This window comes from Mastomys coucha, unplaced genomic scaffold (genome assembly GCF_008632895.1).
Source record: "Mastomys coucha isolate ucsf_1 unplaced genomic scaffold, UCSF_Mcou_1 pScaffold5, whole genome shotgun sequence".
NCBI classification, from domain to species: Eukaryota; Metazoa; Chordata; class Mammalia; order Rodentia; family Muridae; genus Mastomys; species Mastomys coucha.
The window spans coordinates 32274509-32290892 of record NW_022196911.1 but is presented as its reverse complement, the minus strand read 5'-3'; the positions used below and the strand labels follow the sequence as shown (position 1 = coordinate 32290892).

At 38.2% G+C, this 16384-nt stretch overlaps 1 protein-coding gene across 10 annotated transcripts in view; it reads left to right on the top strand.

The window, feature by feature from the left end:
• Positions 1 to 16384, top strand: part of Tenm2 (teneurin transmembrane protein 2) — a 1239808-nt gene that overhangs the window by 327735 nt on the left and 895689 nt on the right. The gene's annotated exons all lie outside the window — the stretch shown is intronic.

Sequence of the window (16384 nt, the reverse complement as noted above, 5' to 3'; positions counted from 1 at the left end):
CCCCCCTCTCTCTCTCTCTCATACACACACACACACACACACACACATTTATCAATCAATCAATATAATAATTTCTTATAGCTATTATGTTTCATGGTGGCTTCTTGGTAAAGGTTCAAACTTTTAACTATTCTACTGAGAAAGAGGTTATAAAATAGAGTAAAAGAAAACTAAGAATTTTTTGATAGTGTTGTGCTACATTCTATTTTAAATTTATTTTGGTTTTGGCCAAAGTGAGGAGGATTCAGATGGTCCAGGTGAATGAAGACAATGTATGTGCAGATTTTAGTGAGCTCAGGGTTCCCTTTCCAATTGTATAAACCAAAACTTTGAAGGATTATAAACAAGACCTAAGACATGTTCCATCTTGCTAAATTTCTGTAGCTTTATTTTTACTGCTGTACTCACTTCTCAAATCCCAGCTGGCCCTCCCACTATGTACAGACTAAAAAAAATAAATTTTTAACCTCGTTCCCTGTTAAAGACTACCCTTTGCTGTTGCCACAAATATCATTTCCTGAGTAATGTCCTTTCTTACTCTATTTTGTGTTAAAACACTCAAATAACCTAAAGCTAGGTAATTTATTTAAAAACCATTTTTCAGTGTTCTGGAGCTGCAGAGTCCAAGGTGAGTGACAGGTTGCTTCTGGTCCAGGCCTTTTTGCTACATCACACACTGTGAAGTGAACCAGATGACAGAGAAAGTACAGCAGGCAATTCAGATTAGCATCTTCTTCTTGCCAGTGCCCCCACAAGGCCCAGTCCCATGACCTTAGCCAACCTCAGTTACCTGGCACAGTCCCTTCGCCAACACAATACAAAAGATTCACTTGCAGCCTGAGAATGACAGTGCAGACTTCTAACACTTGGCGAACAAAGGAAGGATAACAAGAATTCAACTATCCTGGGTGATAAAGTGAAGAGTTGCCTAAACAAAACAACCAATAAGCCAAGCAAACAAACTGAACAAAAATACAGATATAGGGGTAAGTTTCTAACTTTTGGGGTATACTTTGAAACAAAAGAATCTTCCCTAGTCACCTGTCTAAAGGTCTCAATGCCTATTAAATAGACTTTATCTTTCCCCCTCTATGCTCTTTCTTCTTAGTTTATTTTTGCTTGTCTCGCCATTAAACCAGATTGAAGACCATTATGTATTTTTGAATTAAGATATGCATGCTTATATATTGATAGAACATACAGATAGTAGTTGTCACATGGGATTTGTGTCTTTCAGAATAAGTGATGCTGCAATTTCTAAAGTGTACTAACCTTGTAAGATAAGAAGGCACTGTCTTTCTCAACTCCAAGCAACAGCCTTCTCTGGGAAATGACCTGAAGTGGATACGTATGGGGCCAATCTAAAAATGGTTGACTAGATAGTCAAAAGTTAATTGGTTCATCAGACACATTTAAAGTACAGAGGTGGCATCTTCATCTTATGTTTTATGTTAGTATTTATAAAAACCTATGGAGGAAGAGGTATGAATGGGATTAGGAAAAATATTGGTTAGGAAATTACTGAGGGAATATATGATACATGCTTAAACTTCAAACTAAGAAATGGAAAGGCAGAAAGAATTGTAGAGGGTGGAAATCAATTGTAAGTGGTTACAATCAACTCTGTTGGTAAAACCAAGTTATGGTTTTAATGGTTTTCCTTTTTTTCAAAACGGTGTCTTTATTCTTGCATATCCCTGATTCTTCATGAAGCATTTGGATTAATTCATATTATTAAATATTGAAATTCACCTTGAATATTCAGTTGTCATTAAATTCTATATAGAAAAGTACCATATAGTGTCAAAAGCATCATAGGAAGAGAGCCCTGAAGACGTGTTTTATTGTAACAGCCAGCCTTAACTAGATGGTTGGATAAATGGCAGGCTTTGTGCCTGCCAAGTGCTCAGACTTGTAAGTCACTTTGTGGAGGATTCCTGTCTTATCATTGTGATTTATAGTGGGTTCACTAAAGAACCGTTAGGGACAAGCATGCTCTGGCTGTGAGGTCAGACTGTATCACTCCTGTCCTCTACTGTGATGGGTTAAGTTCAAGCTGAATTTTCCATCCGGTAGACTTCAGTATATGAATTAGCAAAGCAAAAAATCAAAGAAGATTCATCAAATGAAGCTCTAGAACCATTCTATCTCTATATGGGCAAGGATGTTCAAATCATGGACAATCTTAGCAGAGGTTCATCCCTCTATCATGAGAGAGCTTCAACCAAGAAAACTGGCACAACATATACCTTGTGCTTCCTCTCATCAAGAGCTCATCAAGTGGATCCATCCCACACTTCAAATGGTAGCAGATCAGATGTGATACTAGATTTTTTCCCCCACAGTTTAAAATAAATGATGGAAAACAGAGACCCTAGGAATGAAATAACAGTTCCATGTCTTCCAGCATTCACTTATATATCCTCTATTCATTGAAGACTTGGGACCCACAGACACACACCCCAAGTTTTCTCGTATGATATTCCTAACTTTGTATTGTACTATTCTACCTTAATACTGTTGGCAGAAATTCAGCTTCCTTTGATGAAGCTTCTTTGATTTTTTTTGCTTTGCTAATTCATATACTGAAGTCTTATTGTATTGTATCTACAGAAGGATATTATACAAAGATAAATTATTGAAATCATGCATAAATCAATGCTTGCTTTAAATGCTTAAATATAGAAGCTAAAATGTCAGAACAACCAGCAACTCTATCATGAGTTAAACAGGTTAGTAAAGCCCTGAAGAATAACCACCCTCCTTTGTAGTTAGGATGTGAGTGTATCCACAGATACTAACAGTTCAATGCTCCCCATCCTACCATCCTGACTGAGAAAGGAGGTTCATAAGATGTCCCAAATCAGCTCCTTCCTTTGTTGAAACTATGAGAAAAGAAGGGTAATCCTTTTCATTTGAATGGTATATTTCAAAACAATCATGAAAACAATAGTGGGAAACAAAACCATGTAAGGAAACCAGTGTCAAATTGTATGCTGTAAAGGGGGGGCCCATTAAATGTGTCCACCACTGAGTCAAGCTGCATATAATTATCATAGAAGACAACATAGAGGCAGAGAATGTGGATAATGATTTGTCAGAGCCTGAGTGGTGGGGAAGCAACAAAACGGGGTGCGTTTACTCCTCCATTGATGGAGCCCATCACAATGTAACATTGAGGGGGCACCTGGCATTAAATACTGTATTTACAGAAATGCAGTAGAAAAAAAATCAAGATAGCATTTAGTGTATTGTTCTTATACAAAAGAGAGAGAAGGAAAAGAATTGCCTTTATCGACCAACATATTCCAATTATGATGTTTTATTTAAATAATCACAAATGGGCAATTTGTTCAAACTTATTTTTGTATTCTCAGCGTGAAATAATCCCCCATCCACTCAAGTTTTTCTATGAATCTAAGATGGGATAAGTAGAACCACAATTACAGAAGAAAAAAAATTGGGGCGTTGCAATTGCAGTGCACAGTGTTGGGGCAGCTGCCTTCATGCCCTCGGCTGTTTGGCTTGTCTTTGTTGAGCCTCTATTTTCCCCTCGCTTTAGCTACCGTTTCCTTACGGTATTTCAAATTAATTATCAATACCTTTTATGCCTTTTTATGTTTTTGTTCTACATTTGTATGGACAGCTCTTGCTATTCTTTGTCAAAATTGCTTCCTTTGCCTGTGCATCTGAACTCAATCATGGTGAGGGTTTCTTTGCTGGGAACCACCCCCGCGAAGCAAAAGCAGGCTTTTTCCCCCCGAGAGAACAGCTTTGTCACTACTGAACTGGAAGCCTCCATATTGCTTAGGAGGGTCAGAAGATAAGAACTTAGCCTGTTTGGCACCAGTGTTTGGCTTTGGTCCAGCTACATCCCCATGAGTAGCATAGGCTCCTTCCTTGGGATTCTTAATGTGACCCGTCACATCAGGAATATCCTGTGCAGCATTTTATTTGCTTCTGCTGGGTTGGGTTCATAAGCATTAATCACAAGAAAACTAATTAGCTCAAGGATGCAAATGGAAGCAGCAAATAGGTGAGAGCCAATGAATTGCTGGTTCAGTCCCTTTGCCTACATCTCCATTGCCTACATCTTACAGCTAAATACAAGTACCTTATTCAAATATGCTTAGCCAAGAAGCCAAGCATAGGAGGTGCTAGATCGAGGTAACTTGACTGACTCCAAAATAGGAGGCAACTGATCCTCAGAGTCCATTGCAAATATAAGTGTGAAATCAGAATTTTGTTTCAAACATAATCGACCTTTTCCCCCCAATGGATGCACATTTAAACCTGAGAAACAATAGTGCTTGTAATAAAGGTTCGATGTGAATCTATAAGCCATTAACAAAGATAAAGGAAATATTGTAACAGTGATATGATCAGTAAGTAAAATGGATGAAGACAGGAAAGGCAATTAGAGGGAGCCCTTCCAATAGAACAGGGGAATCAGACTGGATTCCCAATGAGTTACCAGGACAAATCAAAGAAAGCGAAGAGGGAGCTGGCTTCCTTAGCACTCCTTGGCTGGAAAGTCACCACTTTCTCAAGCCCTGGCACTTTGAGAATGTTTGCCTTCACCCCTAAGCTCGAATTCATTCACCTTTCAAAGACAACTACTAATATCGCTGATCATAGGGTTATGTAAAGAGTTAATATCCTCATAAGGCCCTTAAAGCAACAGCTAATATACAAGTGGTGTGGTTATGGCTTTATTTTACCACTAACACAATAGGTACTGTGACAAGCTTACTAGGAAACCATTGCCTTCCCCAAGACATTGTCTTCCTTCTCTTTTCCCCTTCCCCTTTCCTTTTGGGGCACTAAGGACCAAGGCCGGCAGGCACAATTAAACAAACATCATACTAAATGTTAACTGGAAAAAAAAAATTACTATGTCCCTGGGCAAGCAAATGTGGGTAATTTTTTGTGGTGGGCAAATGTTGTCATTGCAGCTTGGTGGAGTATATACAGTGGGATAAAAGACAATATACTGTTACTTACCAGTTTAAGCTGCTGTGGTTCTCTACTGGAGCTCTCTCTGCCTACTCTCTTTATTCCAGATCCAATGATGTAGACTAATCAATATTAAAAGTTAAGCCTCTACACGGCAAGCCTGGAATAAAGGTATTCTTTTAAACTACCAAAACAGTTAAATACCAAACATTTGTGAGAGCTTTAAAAATATTCTTCCTAGGCTCATATATGCTGTGGTAACCTGGGCTTGACTTTGGAATTGTAGGGAACAGATTTGATGGAAATGTTAAACCGGTAGTGTTGGTCAGATTATGAACATGAATAGATACACACACACACACACACACACACACACACACACACACACACACGCACACGTGCAAGCACACACACACACACTCGAAACACTCTAAGAGCGTACTAATAATTTAATTTTATATTTGTTATTTACCATGTGCCAGCTACTTAAGTGCTTTTATGAATTGCTTTTCATTGTTACTTCATGGCCAGCTTAAGTACAATTTTTTTTCCTTATCCTCATTTTGGCAATGGGAAAATGGAGACAAAAAGAGGTTAAGTAGCTTGGGGTTTGCTACTAATGGGTTTGCACCATTAGAAAATTGTGGAGTTGGCTTTCAGCCTGGGATGCCTGGTGTGGCCAGTGATTCCAATCAAACCTAAACACTGACCTGAGGAAGATTAGCAGCCAATAGATGGTTTTACTGAATGATGGTGGGCCAGCCTTGATGGTGTAGCATCCTTAACCTCTCACCAAGTATCATGCAATGTTGATATTTCAAAAGTCAGCCTCAGAAATTAAGACTTGTTTCCATTCACAACATGTTATTTTTAGAGTTCCAATCTACTGATACATGTCTCTTATTTTCCTCCTCTCCCATAATACATCTTTCTTTCTCTTCTATCCCTCCATTCCATTGTCTTCTCTCCTTTCTGTCCTCTACTCCTTTGCAAATGCCACTTGATCCTTGTGTCATCAAATACAGCACCCACAAATGGCCTGCCATATACCAGTGGAAACTGGTCTATACATATTTTGCTCCTTTCTTCAAAGCCACAGTAGCCTTTAGAAATAAAAATTTATAGAGGAGTCAGATGTTTACATTCTAACAGATGAGAGAAAGAGAACCCATTGCCGTTTGAAATTAAACCTGGATTTTTGTTGCTAGCGGCTCACTTAGGTTGCTCTGTCAAGCTCTCTTAGTCTTAGCCATGGTGACTAGGGCTTGGCTGTTTTAGCATAGTGGACTAGTAATTCTCACTCTGTGGAGTCCTTGTTTGTAGTGTTATAAACACACAGCTTCATCTTTTTTGTCAGCTTATTTTGCATACAGAACAATATAGCCTACCTGATCACAGCAATTCCATATTAGCATTGAGGATGAGAACCATCCTTTATTTGAACAATGGGGACTCTAATGCCAAAGGGGAGACTTGGGAATCCAGTAACTCCAAGTTTCACCCCAATCCCAATTTGATCTTCCAAAAATCTATCCCACATTTTTTCTTAACCTCCAATTTATTCTCCAAATCATACTAATCATTTCATTGTCTGTCTAGCAAAATATCAGTTACTATTAATAACAAGGTGCTTGCCCTGTATCTCAGATGCTTAACAAGTGAAAACCCGTGCTGCTGATGAAAGTGAGCTATGATGCACTAGTTTTAGTTTTCCCCACTGCCTTTGGAGAATCATCTTGGCAGACCTACTAAGGAAGCTATTATAAGTCCTGCTTGATCAATTAGGACAGCAAAGCTTATAGGTTTGAGTAACTTCCTAACATCACATCCCAATGATGGCAGCCTCCATGCAGTGTGTCTCCTGCTGTGTGAGGAATCCATCGCTCTTACACTAGAACCCATGTAAGAAGATTCTTACACAACCTCTACAATCTATCCACCACGTCTTTTGATGTTAGCCCTTTGGTGTCTCCTTTCTTTGCTAAGGTAAGCCCCCTGGAGAAGGGGTGGGTGCAGCCATTTGTAGTTTCTCTGGTTTTGCCGGCCACATGCTGAAGCCAGTTGATCAGGACGAGCCCTACTTGGGAGCAGTGTTTGGAGTATGTGCCAAGCTCTGGCGGCTCTAGCCTTTGATTTGGAGCATGAAAAGGCATCTTTGGTCTCTGGCTTCTTTGTGTGCGCTTTTGTTGTTTTCCACGGGAGTGGCAGGCATGGAGACTGAAGAGGCTCAGTAGGCTGGCTGTAAACAGAGTTGAAGAAAGCCTGTCTATTACCTAAGGAATACAAATCACATCTCAGAAGTTTACAAAGGAAATGTGGACACAACTGTGGAGAATTCCAGGCTCCTTGTGGTCTTTCTAATAGGCTCTTACAAAGCGCAGAGCAATAAACTTACATACTGGCAGACCAGGACTGTGTGTATGGTAGAGCCACACATGGAGCATTGAATAAGAACAAGAAAAGGGAAAGCTGGGATTTTACAATGTGTTTCCTCTGATACTTACGGAAACTGAAAACACTGTAGCTTAATAATTCACTTTTATTAAGTATCCCAGGCATGCAAGCAGTAGTAGTTTTGATGTAACATTTTTTTACCCAGCCATTCAAAGAGTGTGCCATATCAATAAAACACAATTAGTAAAGCGTGTTTTCGGTTCACCTCATATCAAACTGCATTGCTCTAAAATATGATGATTACCGGTTTTAGGCCAGTCTTGGGCAAAGTGAGATCCTGTCTCAGCAAAACAAAAACACGCAGTGGGAAGCTAAGTTGTGTCTGTAAAGGTGTCTGTAAAGTGAGCTGAGAGTCTAAAGGAAGAAGTCATTGTTCCTGGACATACAAAGCGTTACAGAGCAGCAGACAGGGAAGGTGAGTCTTGTGGGGACAATCATCTTTCAGATGGATTTTAGGGCCATACGAGCCCAGTGCAGAAGCACCCTGTGGGTTTAAAAACAGAAGCAGAGTACTGAAAGCAAGGTTTATGTTTCAGAGTAGTAGGGGTGGTATCACATGGTAGATGAGAAAACAACCACTTATTCTTTAAAAATATAATTGAAAGTATAAATGATTCATACTAAAATATGGCCAATTTCAAATGCCATCCTAACTATGTATTAAGATATTTTATTATAAATCAAGATTAATTTTTTGTTGGTTATCCTTATGAGTAATAACGCCTTTGAAAATGTTTAAAAAACCATAAGACCACCGGGCAATGGTGGCACATGCCTTTAATCCCAGCACTTGGGAGGCAGAAACAGGCAGATTTCTAGGATCAAGACCAGGCTGGTCTACAGAGTGAGTTCCAGGACAGCCAGGGCTACACAGAGAAACTCTGTCAGGAAAAACAAAAAACAACAACAACAAAAACAAACAAAACCCATAAAACCTAAAGATTGTTCTAGAGTTATCTTGGATCTGGTTATATACGTGCAATAAAAATTTAAAGCATGAAATGGAAATTTATGATATTTTTCATTAGACTTTTTAAATCGCTAGCAATATCTCTTAGTTTATACAACCACACTGTTCAAAAGGTAAATACACCTCCTAACTGTACCTGGATAATAGTCCGCTGTGGCTATCTACTCGACTCTCACAGAATATTACAATCTGACATATCACTATGCAGAAGGTACCATTCTTGAAAGAAAATTGGGTGTGGGGATAGCTAACCTGCATAGTATGCACAACATTGTGAGTTGTATGCCCAGTTACACACACATTCACACAGGTGCATGCACACATACTTGCACACACGCGTATATGAACACATGTACATAACATGCACATTAAATAAATAGATAAATAAATGATAAAAAATAAACATCTAGGTAAGAGGGAAGAAAGATAACTCCAGTTTTTAGGAACTGCACTGAATGACTCCCTCTATCTCAATCACTGTGTGCTGCCATAGCAAATGCTATATATGTGGTAGCTTAAATAACAGAAATTATGTTTATTCTGGAAGTTGGTAATGTAAAAATGAATCTACCAGCTTGGTTATGCTCCTATTATGGTTCTCAAGTTCTTCTGGCTTATAGATGTCTCCCTTCTCTGTGTCCTCACAAGCAGAGAGAAAACTCTAACATTGTCTTCTTAAAAGTTCTACCAAGCCAAGACTTCACCCCCATGACCTCTTCTAATGATAATGGGGACTTAGGAGAGTTAGTATATTTAACGGGACTAGGGCACTATCCATCCAATAGTATTTAGTCTTGGCATTTAGAATGCATGTCTTTCTTGGGCATAATATACACTTGTTGTATCTCAACCACTCTAGCATCAACTTTAAACTAAATTTCAAAGTCCCAAGCAAACATTATGTAAACCAAGAGAGTGACATTCAAGATATGGTTTATTCTATAATCCTGTAAAACCTGCCAAATTATATGCTTCAAGTGCAAGGGTGGAAAGGATTAGATGAGACTTATCAATACAAAGAAGACGACTTTGAAGGATTGATAGAGCACAAGTGAGTTAAAATCTTAGCCAGGGAAATTCTACCATAACTTCAGACTTGAACATCGTCTCCTTGGCTACAAATTCTGCCCAGATGGAGGTTAGATATTTGCACAGCCACGTGCTGATGCTCTCTTCAGAACTCTACTTCTTACTGTTTGTGGTACAAAGACACAGAGTTTCCCAAAGCTTACCATTCTTGGCCCCCTTTGCTTCAAAACTCCTCTGATACCTCTTTCCCCTTTACTTTTGATAGTGAGAAGTTAGGAAAAACAAGCCATCATACTGCGCATTGAATTTTTGTCCACAAACTCATGGGTGAGAAACCTCATGCATACCTAATACTGCATGGTTTGGAGGCAGAGCTTTCGGGAAAGTGTTTGCCTCTTAAAGATACCTCTATCAGTGGCATTATACATTTTACCAGGGGGATGGCTCATCCATATTTTGTTTTACCTATGATCTTCTATGGGAAGACTCCCTTTCATTTCTCCCTCTGGAGTAGGAGGCATTTTGAAATGATGAGAAAAGCCCGATGAGACAGCAAGCAGAAGCATCTTGGACTTCCTAGAAACTAGAGCTGTGAGAAATACATTTCTGTTTTTTATTAATCACCCAGTCTTGGGTGTTTTGTAGCAGCAGAGAGAAACATGTTCTTTGAATACTTAGCATATAACTGAATATTCAGTTTCATCGCCAGCAAGATCTGCCTTCCACAAATCACTAACGGACATTTTAGCAATGCTCTTCACTACCTTATAAGAAAAATTGCCGTTCCACAAGTTTTTATTGTTTCTGGGATAGATATTAACAGCATCTGGATTTCTAGCAGGTACTTCAAAATTCATTAAGGTGCTTATATTACCACATTCCCTAGTCTTCTCTACATGTTTATATATGTGCCATAGCACATCAGATTATTTTCACAGAGTTGAATTGAATATAAACATTAGGAATGGCAACTTTAAAATTATCTGATGTAGGGGTTGGGGAGATGCCTCAAGGGTTAGGAGGACTGGCTGCTCTTCCAGGAGTTCTGAGTTCAATTCCCAGTAACCATATTATGGCTCACAACCATCTGTAATAGGATCTGATGCCCTCTTCTGGTGTGCAAGTGTACCTGCGGGCAGAACTCTATACATAATACATGAAAAAAAATCTTTAAAAAATTATCTGATGTATCAAAAGCATTGGATTTATATGGAAATATTGACAAACTGTTCATGTTTGTGCCCTGAAAATTATCAGTAAATGAAAGCAATATGAAGTAAATGAAGTAAATACACCATACTGTTTAGATTTTCTTTTCTTTTTTTTCTTTTTCTTCCTTTCCTTTCTTCCCCTCCAGCACTATTCCCCACCCCCACCCCCACCCCCAATTTCACCAAGTATTGTGAACCTGATCAGGATCCACTGTTCATCTCTTCTCTCAATCCCCTTTGGCAGACTAGGAAACTTTCTGTTAATACACTATGGATTGTTATTCTGAACCCACCCCTAATGAAGATATTAGTGTCCACTCCAAGTCTGTATTAACCCCAGGATATATTCAATTAGAGGAATGTTTCTTTTCTTCCAGAGTAGCTCATGACAGTCTCACAGTTAGGTGTTTAATGTTTTGACACATTGTGTTCATCCAAGTTTAATGTGTTTAAAACAGATTTAAAAATGTTTTTATTTTCTATCTTTAGTTTCAAATTAATACTTATCAATTCTTGGCTTGATTGACTAATACGTTCATTTTTGGTTCTTTCTTTCACTAAAGCATAGTTTCTTCTATTTGTTCATTTACAGAGATACAGTATGACAACGTTAGTTGATGCTATTGAGTAGCTTATTTTTTTTTTTTTTAATTTTAGACAATAGTATTGTGTTACTATTTTGGCAAATAAGTGGTTTTATTGCTTCTTTTTAACATTTATATTTTTTCCTGTTTTCTGACTTTTATATGAACATTGCTGTTGGCTGGTTTCTATTATATGTTTAAATGATTCAAATGAAACAGTGCATGACCTTTTGTGAAATACTTAGTATTTTAGATGTCTTTTCAGAGGAAAAACAACACTTTTGCTTTAAATTTCATGAAGAAATTATTATGTACCTGTGTCTTATCATTGAAGATAAAATTCAGATCTCTTCTATCCTGGTTCATTCATCTGACTTTTTAGAAAAATAAGTAATATTTATGCAAATTATAATGGTATGTAATTATAAGTTGGTCTCTTATTCTCAACCAATGTTTCTATGCTATGGGCAAAGTAACATTCAAGAAATTATTTGACCTATTTAGCTCTGGTTTGTAAAAGCAAATAAAGGAAAATTTAAAATTCACCAAATGGTTTCTCCAGTTTATCTCCCCAAATAGTGATGATTTCCCCCTTCTACTCCTTTACTTTTTAAATCCTCTCTGGGTAAAGCAAGCTTGTTAAAAAATATTTGAACCAAATTTTAGAATGAGTCTTCTAAAACCAGATTAAGCTTTAGAGGTATCTAAATATACCCAACTATCTCAAGCATCATACTGAAATTTTTGTACACCCCAACCTCATTTTCCATACTATTACTTCTATCCAATAGAATAATGAGTAAGCCTGTCCTGACACATGGATACCGACTGAAACCTGATATTAATTCACACTTCCTCAGTTTCCTCTACTCTCCTTTATCTGAGCCAGCATGCCACCCAGAATACAATTTTGCTCTCGGTGGCTAAACTCCTTAAGAGTTTTCTAGTTTATGGGAAATTTTTTAAGCTTTGTCTTTGATCAACTGGGTAGTTCTAGAGCATTGGATACATTATAGAATGGCTCACAGCTGAGATGTGCCCAATACTTATCTCCTTATTAGTTTTGATGTATTTAAGGGAGGAAGGCTGCAGAAGCCAAGAGCCATTCCCATTGTACTCTTTCAATGGAGTATTCTGCCAACTTGTTCTTACACCATTTAGTTTAATACTGAGCATATGGCTGACATAGTGGGTTGTATTTAGGTTTCTTCTCTATAAAATTACTCTTGTACTCTTTTCATAATGTGTTTTTAAGAGACACAGTTATATGTAAATCATGGTCTTATATTCCACCTCTGGAACAAGGATATACATAAATACATTGAAATTCTTCTACATGTTCTTATTTTCCATTTATTTACCTACCCAGTCATTTGTAAATGTGTGGACCATGTTTATTCCATAACTCCAGCTTTTAAAAGCCATTACTACAATACTCAAATGCTCTCCTGGTCATGTTCTGGTAGATATGAGCACTGCAGGCTATTTTACTTGGCCTTTGACTTTTTTTGCCACCATGCCCATGAGTTTGTTGTTTTCTGTTACTTTGGCTTTGTTTGGAAGAGTGAGGTGTACATTCTTCCCTTCAGACTTGATAAGATGCTCCAGGTCTACCTTCAGTTCCTGAGCAGTAGAACCAGACATTCCTCTTAGGGATAGGGAAGTGTTCTGTTACTCCATCTGAATATTTGATTGTGTACCAAGATGTAGGTACTAAAATGTGTTCCTTTTGGACAATTCTTAATATGATTTCTCCTATTTTCCGTTTGGCTTGACTTTAATGTTACCCCTTGATACTTCTCCCATAAGGTGAAAAGCGGTGTTCATTTCTTTTCATTTTATGATCCATTTCATCCTTAGATCTCAATTCCAAGAACCTCTGCTTTGCTTAAGAGCCCTTCTGTGGTCAGACTGTAACCAAGACCTATCCTTTTGTTTTAGTAAAAGGGAACACCGCTGTCTTGAATAAGGAAAATAATATAAGTGAAACTATAATTAGTAACTAACATACAACTACTCCATTTGCCAAAAGTAACTTTAAAACCCAGGCATAGTAACAAATACCTGAACTCCAAGAACTCAGGGACTGATGCAGGAGGATCACTTGAGCTTAGATATTGAATATTAGCTTAGCAACACAGCAGGAAACCCATTTAATAATAAATTTAAAAAGCAAACTAAGACAGTAAATTTTCCTTAAGACCATTAATAATTAAATTAATTTCTCTAAGGCAATATTTTTCATTTGAGTTGGGCTTTTTTTGGTTCATTAAAAAAATTTAATTTATTTTTATGTGTATGGTTGTTTTGCCTGCATTTATGTCTATATAGCATATTCATCTCCAATGCCTATAGAGGCCTGAAGCAAATGACATATCCCCTGGGACTGGATCTACAGGTAGATGTTTGTTGTCATGTAAGTGCTGGGATTTAACCCAGGTCCTCTGAAACAGGACCCCATGCTCTTTACTCTTTAATCCTTCATTTGTGTTTTTTAAATATCAAATTATGATGTTTTTCATCTTAGCAAACCTGTCTGAGAAATACTATAGTGAAAGGAAACTGGCACTGAATAATTTCATTATGTTAAACAATGCTGATTTTTACTGTGAAACAATCTATAAAGTATTGATTTTAATTTCAGTTCTTTATCTGTGTGTGGGTAGACACACATGAGTGTCAGCGTGTGGGTAGGCACACTGAGTGTCAGCGTGTGGGTAGGCACACTGAGTGTCAGCATGTGGGTAGGCACATTGAGTGTCAGTGTGTGGGTAGGTAGCTGGTGTTGCTGGAGGCTAACAGCATAGGCTCTCTCCTCTGGAGCTGGAGTTGCAGGTGTTTGGGAGGCACCCAAAGTAAGTGCTGGGAACTGAACTCGGGTCTTCTGTAAGAAAAATATGCACTCTTAACTACTGAGCCATCTATCTCACTGTATGCATGCTAGATAGACATAATCCAAGAAACTCTTCTCTCAAATTCCATCCCTTTAATTCTGCCTATATTCCTTACATATGCTAATTCATGCATAAAACTAGGACCAGAATTTAAGGTTTGTGATAAACAGGGGGTGGGGTGTTGTCGTCTCTGATAACGACATGTTTATCTCTTTTCAAGCATTTTTTTAAAGATGTAGTTACAAAAGGAGGGTTGAGGCACATTGAATTAGTAAAACATTTCGGTGCCAGGAACACAACCCTCTGACCCTCCGAGTTGCTTTTCCTATTTTTACTTAAGATTCATGAGCTAGAACCAAGAAATTTTGATGAGAAATCAATCCCTGCTTAAAACCAATTGTAGTTGGGGGAGAAAAATAGTTCACTGAAGGAAACAATAATATACAGATAACTAGGCATTTTTTTTTTTAAAATCAACAGTTCATCCAGAAAATAATCCCTATAAATAATACATAAGATGGCAATAAAGAGAGAAGAAAACTATAAATATGATCCTATTGCCATGCTGGGGAGTTTCCTGTCAGTTTGACACAGAATTATCCTTGGGAAGGAACCTCAGCCCAGAAAATGCCTCCATCCGATTGGCAAAGAGCAACTTGAGGGGGCGTTTTTTTATTTGTGATTGATGGGTGAGGGCTGGGCAGTGTCTACCCCTGGGCAATCATGAAGATCAAGACAGGAAGCACCATCATCCTCAACAGACTCTGCTTCCATTCCTGCCTCCTCCAAGATTCTACCTGGAGTCCCCGCCCTGACTTCCCTTCATGGTAGACTACAACTGTAAGCTATGGACTTTTTTTTTCCAATTGTCTTTTGGTCAGTGTCTTATCATAGCAATGGAAGCAAGATTAGACTGTTACCTTCATTCTTTCAGGCCATCAACTAGAACAACAAAGCTTAGGTTTTGGATGCCCTTGGCTGTCTCCTCACTCTGACTCTTTGATAACAAGGAAGCACTTTCATGGAAGCTGGTGTACAGAGAGGAAGCCCATTTAACTCCTTGCAGGATCTTTCCCTGATACCTAGAACAAGCAGAGAAAGAATTGCAGTAGGCAGGTGATGACACCTGTAGATGAAGGTAGGGATATTCCTTTTAAATTCTCAAAACTAGTCAATCACCTCAGTGGGATGCTGCAAAGATGGCAACTAACCCCAGAGAGAAGGCTGTAGAGTATCTGTAAGAGGTGAAGAAAAATTCTCTACTTTCTTCTCATGGTCCTAGATCACCATCATGGTCCTCTATTTTATTCAAGTTTACTATACCAGAATCCTTTCCCTTGGCTTTGGGATAGCTTGAATGAAAGCATGCATCACTAGGAACATAGGGAGACAAGGATGACAAAGTTCACAGGCAACTTACATGATATCAGTAAGTGAGACGCCCAAATAAAAAAGCCAGTGCTTAGAAACCCCCTTTCCAATCAAACTTTAATGCCTGAATGTGATCATCACTTCAAATATGCATCCGAGGGAGCATAGGGCCTTGGGTGTCAGGAGACAGGGTATTCAAAGGTAGTTAGGGACTCTTCATTAATCATTTAGCATTTGTGCATCGTGTCTGTGAGTGGGTCATGACACAGAGCTACAATAGAAATAGTATTCAGGCTTCAAATAGAGAAAATTTTCTTTCGATTATTTTCTGCACAGTTATTTGATTACTTGCTGAAGATTTGAACCCGCTTCATTCCTGGGAGAAACAGTGCATTAAGATGTTAGTACAGACATTGCTTTTGGTAGAAATAACTTTTTTAGTGGCATTAAAGATTTCTTTTTATTAATTTTCCTTTAAGTAATTGGCAAAGACCCCAGTACTGGAAAGGAGCTAATATTCCTGTTTTCTTTAAAAACTATATTTGGATAAATCAAAAGAGGATGAATCACAGAAACTCAGCATAGAAAGGAATATTATTTGGTAACCCATTGACCTGAGTGATTTTTTTTTCTGCAAAGGAACTTTTTTCTTCTTCTGTCTGAATATAATCTGATTAGACCTCATCATTTAATTCAACTGAATAACAGAGCAGAAAACAAGTAATCAGAGAAGGGAAAGCAGAGGTGAGGTTTGCTGAATATCTAGTTCCTTAAGGAAAATCTCACCAAACACTACAATAGTACCCAGAGCCTAAGGAAACACTGTAGGAAGTCTTGCCAGCTCTAGGACAGAAGGACCTAGCCTCCTTGTCAAGAATCCACCACTCAGCACTGCCAAACAGCAGGTCACCTGGA